Consider the following 15,386-nt stretch of genomic DNA (forward strand, 5'->3'; position numbering starts at 1 on the left):
TCTTCACTCCAATTGTTTGCACCTAAGAAAAAAATAAAGCTTGATGCAACATTATGCTTACAAATTGTGTTTTATGCTCAATCATCACCTGTCCTACAGAGACACAGTCAGAATTACCCTGGCGAATTGAGTAAATTTGAAAATGTAAAAAAAATGCAGAATTGCTGTTTTTTCTATTCATTCACAAAGAATTAATGTAAGTTGTTAATTATGTACGCAAAATAGCGGGACTTTCAAATATTGATAATCTTGCAAAAACAAGTCAAAGTAAAAATAAATACATTACATTCCTGAATCTAAATGTGTCCTGCTGAAATAGCTCAGTTGGGAGAGTGTTATACTGAAGATCTAAAGGTCCCTGGTTCAATCCCAGGTTTCGGCAAAAGTTTTTTTCTTCACCCATTAAATTTTAAGCAGAAAATAAACAAAGCATATGGACTGACTGTTTACAGAGAATGTAAAAATCCTAATCATTATAACTATCTACAGGAAATAAAATGATAGAAACTTGAGAACTGAACACTTTTAACGTTTGATGAAAATAATATTTTTTGTAATTTTTCCTTCATTCTGGACGTCATCACTTTGTTTTATTTTAGTTTGACTTAGCTGTATGAGGATTTAAAGGAAACCTGATAGCTAATACGGGCAGCATGTATCAGACACTAGCTGAATGATTTCAGCCATTTATGTTTGACTATGAATCGCTGTGGCATTACTGAGACAAATATGCTTAAATAATATGCCAGGAACAAAGCTGTTTGGGGAAAAAGCCAGGAAGGCAAAAAACACAAGCCCCAACTCAGGACCGTCATCTTTCATTCTAAAAATAGGGGTTTCTACGTTAATGGTAAGACAAAGAATCCACAGATTTGGCATTTCTCTAGCGAGGAGAGCCCACTTAAAATGTATGGGGTGCTTGTCTCCATAAGCGCAAGCTGGGCACTAAACTGGCTTATTTGCAATTCTGGATGTTGCAGAGTGAAAACATATGTTGGACAATAATAGTAATTGCTGGTGTTGATGAATTCATTGTGAGGAGTAATTTATAAAATGGGATCACTTCGGAGGGGTTTCTGCTGTTTTGGTACTTTTGGAACTCCGCAAATGTCACCCTCAAAATATTCTTGCAAAATCTGCATTCCCAAAACCCAAATAGCGCTCTTACTTTCAAAGCCCTGCTGTGTGACCAAACAGTAGTTTCTGAAGACATATGGGGCATCACCGCATTTCAATGAAATTGTGCAACTTTAGATATTTTCACAAGAAAAACTAAATATATATTGACCTAAATTTACTATTAATATAAAGTACAATGTGTTACAAAATAACACTATCAGAATCATGGGGATATGTTAAGCATTCCAGTGTTATTGCCACATAAATTGATACATGTCAGATTTAAAAAACGGTGCTTGGTCATGAAGCTCAAAACTGACTGTAACTAATAGGTTACAAATCAATATTAAAATAAAAGAAATCATGGCATATTTCCTTTCATCACAAGTAGTGCTCATCTTTCTACTGCTTAGCTTAGAAAGAGTTAAACTACAAAAGCCAGAAGTAGTCAGGATGGCCGAGCGGTCTAAGGCGCTGCGTTCAGGTCGCAGTCTCTTCTGGAGGCGTGGGTTCGAATCCCTCTTCTGACATTAGAATTTTCTTTCAAGAAATTTTACAGCTTCACTCCTGTTACTGATTAGTTGGGGGTCCGCTCTATTGGTGGCAATCTCAAATCGATAACTAAAAGTGATGGGGCTTAGCAAAACCAATTCTCAACGTTTGGAACTTTGGCAGTATTCCTTGGGGTTCTTCAGGCAAATCTTAAATGTTATGAATTTGTGCTTTCACAAAAGACTTCTGGGAACATCAAATAGTTTCTTTGTGCATATGTTAGTTGTTGCTTTGGCATCGGAAAAATACTGTTGATAGGAAAATGGGAGGGACTATTTCATCTCTATGTGTTCTCTGTCCCTATTAGGGCAGAGAGTGAACCTCCTAAGGTGCTGTCGTGGAAGATTCCTAGAAACCGAATTACCAGTAAGTCTAATTTCAGATTTTTTTAACCTCAAGGCATCAATAGACTATATATATACTTAATAAACAAAAGCTAAAAGAGCAGATGAACATAGTTTAACAAGTCTGAAATGCGCATGTGATACTGACATCAAAGTTTCACCACATTTTGGGACAAATGTTTTCACTTTCAACATTAACAATCAGTAGAATATTTTCTCTAAATTTGCATCTCCTATCTTCACTCCAATTGTTTGCACCTAAGAAAAAAATAAAGCTTGATGCAACAATATGCTTACAAATTGTGTTTTATGCTCAATCATCACCTGTCCTACAGAGACACAGTCAGAATTACCCTGGCGAATTTAGTAAATTTGAAAATGTAAAAAAAATGCAGAATTGCTGTTTTTTCTATTCATTCACAAAGAATTAATGTAAGTTGTTAATTATGTACGCAAAATAGCGGGACTTTCAAATATTGATAATCTTGCAAAAACAAGTCAAAGTAAAAATAAATACATTACATTCCTGAATCTAAATGTGTCCTGCTGAAATAGCTCAGATGGGAGAGCGTTAGACTGAAGATCTAAAGGTCCCGGGTTTCGGCAAAAGTTTTTTTCTTCACCCATTAAATTTTAAGCAGAAAATAAACAAAGCATATGGACTGACTGTTTACAGAGAATGTAAAAATCCTAATCATTATAACTATCTACAGGAAGTAAAATGATAGAAACTTGAGAACTGAACACTTTTAACTTTTGAGGAAAATAATATTTTTTGTAATTTTTCCTTCATTCTGGACGTCATCACTTTGTTTTATTTTAGTTTGACTTAGCTGTATGAGGATTTAAAGGAAACCTGATAGCTAATACGGGCAGCATGTATCAGACACTAGCTGAATGATTTCAGCCATTTATGTTTGACTATGAATCGCTGTGGCATTACTGAGACAAATATGCTTAAATAATATGCCAGGAACAAAGCTGTTTGGAGAAAAAGCCAGGAAGTCAAAAAACACAAGCCCCAACTCAGGACCGTCATCTTTCATTCTAAAAATAGGGGTTTCTACGTTAATGGTAAGACAAAGAATCCACAGATTTATCATTTCTCTAGCGAGGAGAGCCCACTTAAAATGTATGGGGTGCTTGTCTCCATAAGCGCAAGCTGGGCACTAAACTGGCTTATTTGCAATTCTGGATGTTGCAGAGTGAAAACATATGTTGGACAATAATAGTAATTGCTGGTGTTGATGAATTCATTGTGAGGAGTAATTTATAAAATGGGATCACTTTGGAGGGGTTTCTGCTGTTTTGGTACTTTTGGAACTCCGCAAATGTCACCCTCAAAATATTCTTGCAAAATCTGCATTCCCAAAACCCAAATAGCGCTCTTACTTTCAAAGCCCTGCTGTGTGACCAAACAGTAGTTTCTGAAGACATATGGGGCATCACCGCATTTCAATGAAATTGTGCAACTTTAGATATTTTCACAAGAAAAACTAAATATATATTGACCTAAATTTACCATTAATATAAAGTACAATGTGTTACAAAATAACACTATCAGAATCACGGGGATATGTTAAGCATTCCAGTGTTATTGCCACATAAATTGATACATGTCAGATTTAAAAAACGGTGCTTGGTCATGAAGCTCAAAATTGGCTGTAACTAATAGGTTACAAATCAATATTAAAATAAAAGAAATCATGGCATATTTCCTTTCATCACAAGTAGTGCTCATCTTTCTACTGCTTAGCTTAGAAAGAGTTAAATTACATAAGCCAGAAGTAGGCAGGATGGCCGAGCGGTATAAGGCGCTGCGTTCAGGTCGCAATCTCTTCTGGAGGCATGGGTTCGAATCCCTCTTCTGACATTAGACTTTTCTTTCAAGAAATTTTACAGCTTCACTACTATTACTGATTAGTTGGGGGTCCGCTCTATTGGTGGCAATCTCAAATCGATAACTAAAAGTTATGGGGCTTAGCAAAACCAATTCTCAACGTTGGCACTTTGGCAGTATTCCTTGGGGTCCTTGAGGCAAATCTTAAATGTTCTGAATTTGTGCTTTCACAAAAGACTTCCGGGAACATCAAATAGTTTCTTTGTGCATATGTTATTTGTTGCTTTGGCATCGGAAAAATACTGTGGATAGGAAAATGGGAGGGACTATTTCATCTCTATAAGTTCTCTGTCCCTATTAGGGCAGAGAGTGAACCTCCTAAGGTGCTGTCGTGGAAGATTCCTAGAAACCGAATTACCAGTATGTCTAATTTCAGATTTTTCTACCTCAGGCATCAATAGACTATAAATATACTTAATAAACAAAAGCTAAAAGAGCAGATGAACATAGTATAACAAGTCTGAAATGCGCATGTGATACTGACATCAAAGTTTCACCACATTTTGGGACAAATGTTTTCATTCAGTAGCGGACAACCCCTTTAACTTTAACTGCAGGGTAGTGATGAGTGAGCGTGCTCGTTTAACCCTTTCGCCGAGCTCGCTCGGGTGCTTACCTAGTATCTTCTGCAAGCTCGTATATTAAGTTCAAGTCCCGGGCGTCTGCATGATTTATGGCTGTTAGTCAGCTTCACCACATGCAGAGATTGCCTGTTTGTTAGGGAATCCTCACTTGTTGAGGCTGATTATCAGTCACAAATCATGCAGGCAACTTAATAAACGAGCATGCCAAAGATACACGAAAGCACCCAAGAGTGCTCGGTGAAAGCGTTAAATGAGCATGCTCGCTCCTCACTACTGCAGAGTCATCACAAGGAACATTTAAAGATTTTCACCTATTGACATCAATGGACTGCATTTGTATTAAACAGATTGTATTGCGTCTTCTAGAGATGTTTTGTAGGTGCTGTTTTCTTTGGCAAATAGATGAGAATCAAGCAAGGGACTCCCCTCAAATAACAGGAAATGTCCTAACAGCATATTGAAAATTAGAAAAACCCTTTAATATTTCTCTATCAGTCAATGGATGTCTACTTTCTACATGGGCAAACACAAAAGTGACCAATAGAAAAAAATGTTCTACCAAAACTCATTGAAAAATATAATCAAAATCATCAAGATCAACTATAGCTAAGAGCGTATAAACATCAAGGCCAACTACCACCAAGGGTGTATCACCATCAAGGCCAACTGCAACCAAGGGTATAAAATATCTAAGGCCAACTACCACCAAGGGCATAAAAACATCAAGGCCAACTACCGCCAAGGGTATAAAAATATCTAAGGCAAACTACCACCAAGGGCATAAAAACATCAAGGTCAACTGCTACCACCAAGGGTGTATGAATATCAAGGCCAATTACCTCCAATGGTGTATAAACATCAAGGTGAACTACGACCAAGAGCACAAAAACATCAAGGCCAACTACCACCAAGGGCGTATCTACAGACATGCCAACCATTAACTTTTCAGGGCATATATATGTTTATGGTCACAATAACCCATCTTTTACACACATTAAACACAAGTATTATGAATGACACATGTTAGGTTGGGGGAGCTGTGACAAAATTTGCATCTGATTGACCCAATATATGATATTTACTTTACACAATTTTCCACCTGAATGTAGAGATTACCTCCAGATTACTGTTGTAATAACTGTCCCTGTGTTACTCTGTTATAGTTGGATTGGTGCAGCAGTGGCTAATGCCTTCTATTCCCCTAATTGCAATCAGATTGGTGAGTTACTCAGAAAAAGGGTTCAAATTGGTGATGAACTATAGTTTTGGTTGGGTTACCATAGTGTCAGGTATGCCAAACCCAATGTTACTCACCCAATTCATCTCTTGTCTATATCATTAGATCAATTACAGCTAATAACTATTTTATTCTGTGCTTTACAGTATTTCCTGCTGGGATCCTTCAGCCTCCATTTTTCAGCAAACAACAGCCGCAAGGATTGAACTTTGGTGGAATCGGTATGGTCATTGGTCACGAAATCACTCACGGCTTTGATGATAATGGTAATGATGAGAAGTAACTGATGCTTTACTACTACGTCATTGAGGTTCCAGTGGTACATTTATGGAATAAGTAAATAGTAGTTCTGTATGTTTTTTTTTTCCTTTTATAGAAACTTTATTGCAAAAATAAGAAAAACAAAAACAAGTCTTCCACATCCTTGAGGCCAGCTCTAAGGGGTAGATACAAAGGAGTTTCTGTTAGTCACGTTGGACAAACAGGTCTAGATTCAGAAATTAGCCGTTATTCATAACTGTCATAGCTGTCTCTGTATGAGCCTCCGGACCTATCCCCGTAACTGCCTTGGCTTCTGCCACTTCCATAGTAGTCACAAGATCCACCACCATATCCTCCACTCCTGTTGTCAAACCTGCTGTTTCCATATTAATCCAAAAAGTGAAAAGCCTATTTGGGACAATACTTCTATTCAACAAACACCCGATCAGGTCAAAAAAGTATAGATGCACAAATTCGATAAAAAGATTTTGAAACTTTTATTGAATTATTTTAAAAGAAACACTACTGTCCCTGAAGAAGCTGATTGCGAAATGCGCATTGGGGCAGTCCTTAACTGCAGTTGAAAGGTTGTATTGTCTCTATTTACATTCTGTTTATCTCTATGCCTGATGATAACATCTGTTTATTTCCATGCTTGGTGATACCATCTATATTTTGTGGGCCATGATTGACTTTGCCCTATATTGTCACTTCTCTACCATTTGTGGGCTTTATGGCTTCTTTCTATATGACCTATTGACATATTTATAGATATATACCTTTACGGCATTTTGACTACATTTTTTATGCTGGATACTTTAAGGTGGGTACTTGTAATCCACTAATGCTTACTAGATGAATGAATTTTGGATACTGATCCTTTATTTATTTATTTATTTATTTATTTATTTAATTCTTCATATATTTATCACTGGGTTCATTGATATGATCTACTTTTGTTAGTCTTGTTAAACAGAATAAATGATTGATTACCCTTGTTATTAGCACTGCAGGTACCTTCATTGGTTCACTTCTCCTTTATGTGTGTTTTTTAAATTTCTTTTAAAATAATTCAATAAAAGTTTCAAAATCTTTTTATCGAATTTGTGCATCTATACTTTTTTGACCTGATCGGGTGTCTGCTGTTTCCATAACCTCGGTCTCCACCACCATGTCCTCTACCACCATGGAAGAATCCTCTGCCACCTGAAGAGCCTCCTCTGTAAACCCCACGTCTTTCACCAGACGACTTGCCAGCCTGGTCTACACGAATCTGACGCCCATCCACAGCCTATATACAACTTTCAAAAGCTGATGAAACTCTGATGGCAAAAACTGACACTTTAACCAAATACTGATCAAACACAGATCAAAATCATTGATGAAACTTGCACCGTTTTTTTGCATACGATAAAAAACTCTGACCTCTGAATGAGCTCTAACAGTTATAGTCAGTGAAGCTCAGCATCATGTATATGGATTATGCTCAATGATGGTTGTTATGTAACAGGAAGGAATTTTGACAATGACGGAAATATGTTTGATTGGTGGAGTAACTTCTCTGCAATGCATTTCAAAGAGCAGTCCCGATGCATGGTCTACCAATATGGCAATTACACCTGGGAATTAGCTGGGGGGCAAAATGTGAGTATGTTTTTCTCTTTTTGTAAATATGCCATCAGAGATATATCTCCCAGTTGACTGAAAACACCAGTGAAATGGATGAGATGACCAGACTGACTGAATAAGATGTCTGCATGGGCAAACACTTGACAGACGAGGTTTAATGTTGATAAGTGTAGAGTAATGTACCTCGGCCGGAGTAATCCTATTGCTACATATATGTTAAAGGTAAATAAACTCAGGACTATAGAACAGGGCAAGGACTTGGGTATTCTGATTACAAGTAAGCTGAGCAGCAGTACTCAATGTCAGGCTGCAGCTGCAAAAGCAAACACGATTTTAAGATGTATAAACAGAGAGAGAAAATCCAGCGATCCAAGTGTATTGTTACCCCTTTATAAATCACTGGTGAGGCCACATCTAGAATATGGGATCCAGTTTTGGTCCTCACATTTTAAAAAGGATATTCAGAAGTTAAAGTCAGTTCAAAGACGGGCAACTGGATTATTACAAGGGACGGAAGGCCTCTCATATGATGAGAGGTTGGAAAAGTTGGGCTTGTTTTGCTTAGAAAAAAGACGTCTCAGGGGAGATTTCATTTATATGTATAAATACATTTGTGGTCAATAGAGAGGACTGGCACATGACTTATTCCTTCCAAAAACCTTACAAAGGACCAGGGGGCACTCATTAAGGGTGGAAGAAAGGCAATTCCGGCAGCTAAATAGGAAAGGGTTCTTTACAGTTAGAGCAGTCAGAATGTGGAATGCCGACCACAAGAGGTAGTAATGGCAGACACTATAACAGCTTTTAAAAAAGGGCTAGATGATTCCCTCAGTACAAATAATATTGTGGGTGTAGGGCTACTGCCAGATTCCCTGCATGGTGTCCCTTCCCCTTCCATGCAGGGACGCTGACTCAATCACTGCCAGGTCCTCAGCATGGACTCTAGCATGCTCCTGCTTCTGTGTGTGCCGCACTGTGTCTCAGAGGCACACCTAGTATGCGCTCCCCTGCTCTTAAAGAGGCAGCGTGCGCACATCGTAAATGTCCCCAGCTATCAGCTGGGAGGCATTTAGTTAATGTGATTAACTGCAAGGTGTCTCCCAGCCATTAGCTAAGAGGCATCTTGTATAAAAGCCACCATCCCCAATTGGGAGGTGCCTGAGCAACCCCTATAGTTATGGTAGGTGGTTTGGTGTGTGTAACTGTATGTTGCCAGGTCCTTCGTCCTTATTCTGTTAAAACTATTTCTGTATCCTGTGTCCCTTTAGTCCAGTATAGTTTGTCCGTGTTCCTGTCACCGCTTCGGCGGTGTCCATATCCTGAAAATGACTATGCAGTACCTGTCTGCTACTCTGGGGCCTGAAGGCTCAATACCCAGGCCTGAACCCTTAACCTGTCCCAGTGGCCATCTTGTCTGCACAGTCTGAATATGTCCCAGTGGCCGTCCTGTCTGCACAGTCTGAACCTGTCCCAGTGGCCATCGTGTCTGCAGTCTGAATCTGTCCCAGTGGCTGTCCTGTCTGCACAGCAGAACCTGTCCCAGTGGCCATCCTGTCTGCACAGCAGAACCTGTCCCAGCAGCTGTCCTGTCTGCACAGTTTGAACCTGTCCCAAGTGGCTGTCCTGTCTGCACAGTTTGAACCTGTCCCAGTGGCAGTCCTCTCTGAACAGTTTGTACCTGTCCCAGTAGCTGTCCTGTCTGCACAGTTTGAACCTGTCCCAAGTGGCTGTCCTGTCTGCACAGTTAGAACCTGTCCCAGTGGCTGTACTGTCTGCACAGTTTGAACCTGTCCCAGTGGCAGTCCTCTCTGAACAGTTTGAACCTGTCCCAAGTGGCTGTCCTGTCTGCACAGTTTGAACCTGTCCCAGTGGCTGTCCTCTCTGAACAGTTTGAACCTGTCCCAAGTGGCCGTCCTGCCCTGTTGAGAATCTGAATTAATGTTATTTACCCTTGGGGTCAGCTGCTACTGCAGAAAGCCGCCCTGAAGTGTCACCTTACAGCTATCTGCCGCGCAAGCCTGACCTCACCACTACAGGCTCCTGCGAACATCAAGGTAGCTGCATAGTTACGCCCCTCCAGGGCAAATCTGCTTTGTGGCATAGTGGGTCCACGAATTACGTGCTACACCTATATAAATAATCTAGTGATACAGAATGTATAACTGGTGGAGAAAGGTGGAACTTGATGGACCTTAGTATTTTTTCAATCTATGTAACTATGTAATATAAAACTAAATCAATAGTGCAAGGTAGTTGGGCACTTCTGTATTGTCTTTATTGACAGGTTTATCCCACTGGAGCATGTGCTATAAGTAGAGAATATGAAGAGGGTGGTCTCAGATGCTTTTATATTTATGGTAATCTACATGGAATTAAAAAGATTAACAGATAATGTTTACTAATTGAGACAAATGGATTCTGGAGGCGCTCCCATGGAAGGTTTAGTAACCAAAAAAAATTGTTGAATCTTCCAATTGTGGTGCAATCACATGGAGGATATTCCACCATATTTTTTTATCCATGGATTAATATTTGTAGGTTTATTAAAAAAATCATAAAACCATGAATACACATAAGGGACATGGATGTGCAAAAGGGAAAGGGAGAAGGAAGTCTTTAAAAAGGATCACACAACGCGTTTCTGCTCATAGAGCCTTCATAAAGGAAGCCTATAACATACTGTCTGACACCAAATATTACAAACCAATTACATCTGACCCCACTGATGTCTTTGAAAAAGAATATAATAAGCTGATACATGAAGCCTTTCAAGCTAAGATATTGAATAAAAGAGAAAAGCGTTATCTAACAAATAATAGCCCAAATCAAGCTTTCTTTTACCACCTACCAAAAATACTCAAAGACACAAAGAATCCCCCCGGAAGACCCATCATATCAGGGATAGGCTCTCTCACTAGCTCTCTATCCCATTTTATTGATCTTTTTCTTCAGACTTATGTCCTTAACTTACCATCCTTTTTAAGAGACTCATCCCAACTCATTCTGGAGACAAAGGATCTACAATGGGGAGAAAACTATATGTTTCTCACCCTAGATGTATGTGCTCTATATTCCAACATAGAACACAGTTTAGGTCTTGATGCAGTAGACCACTTTCTATCAGGGGACAAAAATATACCACCGGGACAAAAAACATTCCTGTTGAAAGGTCTAAGATTCATTTTGGAGCATAACCTTTTCTCCTTTCAAGATAAGATGTACCTCCAGCAGTTCGGGACCGCGATGGGGACTCGGGTCGCACCCAGTTTTGCAAATCTTTTTATCGGGCGATTCGAGTCCCTATCGCCTATTACATCTCCAAAATATACCGAACATATATGTTATTATCATCGATACATCGACGATTTATTCCTCATATGGAATGGTACAGAAGAGGAAGCGTCTTCCTTCATCAACGAACTAAATCAGAACAACTGGGGAATCTCATTCACAAGCAATATGTCCAGAGAAAGAATTATTTTTCTGGACTTGGAATTATTTACTAAAGATCAAACCGTTCAGAGCAAAACCCATTTTAAACCAGTTGACACCAATGGTTATTTCGATTTCTCCAGCGCTCATTACCCCAGATGGAAACATAACATTCCATCCAGTCAATTTCACCGGATCAGGCGCAACTGCACTTCCACAATAGATTATATTGAACAATCTAAAATCAAAATATCCAGATTCGAAGATAAAGGTTATCCAAAAGAATTGATCCAGTCCTCCTACCGAAAAAACCTGACACTTCCACAAAATATTTGCTTAGAAAATTCACAAAAAGATTCGGTAAAGGATATATCAAAGTGGAGGTACAGTTTTATCACTGCATTTAACAGTGGTAATTCAAACATCCGTAGAATACTAAAGAAGTACTGGTATCTTATCAAAAAAGATCCAATTCTGAAAGGGATGGTACCCTCTAGACCCAGCATAGTTTTCAGAAGAGGTAAGACTCTAAAAAATAACATAACACCCAGTCTTTTAAGAGATAAGGAGGTAAACGACAGGAATGCTAAACATCAGAAAAAAAGAGAAAATGGGAATATCTAAATGTGGAAATACAAGATGTCACTGTTGTAAGATTATCAATTGGGATATGAGGAAGAGTATCCACACTAAGAATCCCAAGATGACCTTAAAACCCACCCAAGAGCTCACATGCAGCTCGGAATTTGTCATCTATGTGGTAACATGTAGTTGTGGGTTACATTATGTAGGACGGACCACCCAAACACTACGAAGCTGTATGAATGGCCACAGGCATAACGTTAAAAATGGGTTTCTCAAACAGAGCCTTTCCAAACATATCACTCTTGTGCACAACAAGAACTTTGACTCCATAACAGTTACACCCATAGAGCAAATTCCACCACTCACCAAGAACAGAAAATCGGTCCTCAATGCGTAAGAATCCTACTGGATCTACAGACTTGGTAGTCTGTATCCAGATGGATTAAATGACACAGTTGAGACATTATAAGAGATATGTAGTTAGCTGAATAACACCACTTTTTCCATGGCAATTAACATCATGACACTTACAGTAAAGTCCTGTATCAAAACTAAGGACCTGTGGCATCTATCTGGCAATCCTTGATATCTCTCCAATACATCATATGTCTTTGACCAGTTGGTCTCATTTGACCTCCTTCTCATATAACCTGTTTATATGTGCAAATCATTCCATCTGAGGATTAACATTAACGTTGTAGTGGCAAGTAACATCAATATACGCGTCATTGGTTTTTATTTTTCTTTCAATTTTTTTTTTGTTTTTGTTTTTTTTATTTTTATTATTTTTTTTAATTATTATTATTTATGTTTTTATTTATTTATTTATTTTTATTATTTTCATTTTTATTACTTTTTATTAATTTATTTTTGTAATTATTATTATTATTATTTTTTATCTTATTTTTTTTTGTTTTTGTTTTTTTTTTTGTTTTGTTTTGTTATTTTTATTTTATTTTATTTTTATTTATTTATTTTTTTTGCTACCCATCATATCAGTCCAATGCCTCCCTAAATCAATTTTTAGATTTCTTGTAGGAACTCCACACGGTAGATAATTATAGATTTTGACAAAATAGTTATTTGGTTAACATAGGCTTCCAGCTCACATTTGGGTGATGATTTTTAAAATTTGAGCAATGACACTATTGGTAAGAAATATATGTATACAAGAGTCCACCTATATTCATCAATTAGACTCCAGACTCCACAACAGAGAGGAAGAGTAGATTTGAGTTGGATGTTACCTCTGAGGGTGACCCCACCCACAAGTAAAGATGCTGGGTATAAGAGTTCAGTCAAACCTAAGGTCTCATACACACCTGAAGGCTCTATGAACAGAAACGCGTTGTGAGATCCTTTTTAAAGACTTCCTTCTCCCTTCCCCATTTGTACATCCATGTCTCTTATGTGTATTCATGGTTTTATGATTTTTTCATAAACCTACAAATATTAATCCCTGGTGGAATATCCTCCATGTGATTGCACCACAATTGTAAGATTCAACAATTTTTTTTGGTTACTCTTTCTTCCACGGGAGCGCCTCCAGAATCCATTTGTCTCAATTTGTTCACGTGGTGGCTGTCTGTCAGGTAGAACAAATATACCTCCACCGTCTATGGAAGAGCTGCAAACCGTGGTCTGAGAACCCTAATAACGGACAAATTCCTCAAATAGAGTTGTGCCTATCAGAACAACTTGCTCAGGTGAGCATAAAAGATTTTATATTTTTTTTTAGTTTCAAGTCTCTACTTCCTACGCTCAGGTAGCGCTCTCTTTCCCTTTTTCCTCCACTTCTTTCTACCCAGGAACCATCAGATAATGTTTACTGGAAGTTTCAATGATATCATTCACATATAGTGTACAACACTAGACCATAATACATCTAATAAAAGAGAAAAAGGAAGGAAGGAGGAAAGGGAAAAGAGACAAAGTTTAAATGGGTTAAAATGTAAATAAAATACAAATTTTAATCACATTTCTTTAAAAAAATACTATATTAGTGTGATTTATTCCTTAGTCATTTATGAAATTAATCCAGACCAAAAGTTTCACAAAACCAATAGTTGGGTAGTGAAAGGGAGTGGTAAACCTAGACTACTATTACTGGAATAAAAATAATATTTGTCAATTAAAATGTTATTTGAGGAGATAATCACACAGAGCTAGTAAGAACTCCAGTAAAACCATGGTGTATTAAACCTACTGTATGATTAGTCCAATTTTTTTAAGACGTCTTATTTCAGACAATTTCTGCCACGGCTGTAGTTTGTTAAAACATGACAAACTGAGCTGTAATCGCCTTCCCCGGGTCCAACGGCGAGTCTCAACCGCTGCTTCTGGTGCCTTGGATTGGCTGCAGCGCTGACGCCACATCCACAGTGTGGTAGTCAATCAGTGAGCTTAGCGGCTCTGAATAGGGTGCTTCACCTACACAACCAGAGCAGCCGAGCTCATGATTGGCTGTTACGCTATTGACATAACTTCAGCACCGCATGCTGGACATCAGTGCAGCGGCAGAGACTCATCATTGGACCTAGTGAAGGTGAGTTCAGTGTAGTTTATGGTTTAAAAAGCTGTAGCAGAAATTGCCTGAAAGGAGATAACCCCTTTAACCTATGGTGTGACTAAGTAGATCCAGTTGGTCCACTTCAAGTTCCTTCTCTTTGCTTTGTCTGTTTACTGATCCGTTGACCAGAAACCTCTCATTAAAGCATTCATATAAGGTGTGATTTTAGAAAGAAGACAAGTCCCTTTAGAAGACCACATAAATTATATAAATTCATGATTTCTCATTTTTTAGGTAAGTGGTATCATTACCCTAGGAGAAAATATTGCAGATAATGGCGGAGTCCGACAGGCTTACAAGGTAAACTATTATGAGGTGTTTTTTTCTTCAAACTTGTTATTGTCAGTGGAAATGAATGGAGGATTACAACATTCTGACATTGAAATGTCAAAATAATTAATGTCCTTCATGGTTTTTAGGAAGCGACTCAGTATTTAATGTGGTCAAATCTGCAATCTTTCATGACGAGTTAGTTACAGCGTCAGCCTAAACATGCAGCCGTCGAGCTCGGGTCTCTGTATACTGGTGTTTTTCATTTTTTTAAATTTAATTTTAACAACAGTTAATCTCCTGAGAGAGTCTTCTGTCTCCTTTGTATATTAAGGACTTAAGTATTTAGGGTAGAGGTATTACTTGAAGCTCCTGGACCCCAATACAAAACACAACTTAGGTCTATTGCACTCCCGAGAGTTATTGCTCTAAATATTAATCAAAATACAAGACAACTACTCACCAAAAGCATAAATGTCTACTGATGGTTTGGCCATAATTGGCCCCGGTTCTAGAGTCTTGAGATTTGATGGTTATGGTGAAGATTTTTTTTGGTTGACTTATAGGCATATCTGAAATGGGTGGAGAGACACGGAAAAGAGCCCAGGCTCCCCGGATTGGACCTGACGCACAAGCAGCTCTTTTTCCTGAACTTTGCACAGGTGAACTTTATAGGCTTTTTGCAATACTGTTAGTCTAATATACAGTAGGTTATAGATATTATCATTTAGCAAAATAGTGCTGGTTAGAGGTACTTATTTCATATTACAAGAGAGTACTATTAGTATAATACAAGGTATTGATGCCTATTCCATATTACCAGGCAGTACAGTTACTATAATATGGATACTAGCTTGTTATTCCATATTGCTAGGCTGTAGTGTTACTACAATATGGGTTATAC

General features: G+C 38.2%; 2 non-coding genes across 2 annotated transcripts; both read left to right on the plus strand.

Moving 5' to 3' along the window:
• Window positions 1-309: 309 nt before the first annotated feature.
• TRNAF-GAA (transfer RNA phenylalanine (anticodon GAA)) lies at window positions 310-382 on the plus strand. Its single transcript has one exon. It is a non-coding gene; the product is annotated as a tRNA-Phe (tRNA).
• A 1,184-nt stretch (window positions 383-1,566) lies between these two features.
• Window positions 1,567-1,649, plus strand: TRNAL-CAG (transfer RNA leucine (anticodon CAG)). The gene has a single exon. It is a non-coding gene; the product is annotated as a tRNA-Leu (tRNA).
• Window positions 1,650-15,386: the final 13,737 nt, after the last annotated feature.

Source organism: Phyllobates terribilis, unplaced genomic scaffold, assembly GCF_046119375.1.
Source record: "Phyllobates terribilis strain yellow unplaced genomic scaffold, ASM4611937v1 Scaffold_65__1_contigs__length_7625178, whole genome shotgun sequence".
Classification (NCBI taxonomy): Eukaryota; Metazoa; Chordata; class Amphibia; order Anura; family Dendrobatidae; genus Phyllobates; species Phyllobates terribilis.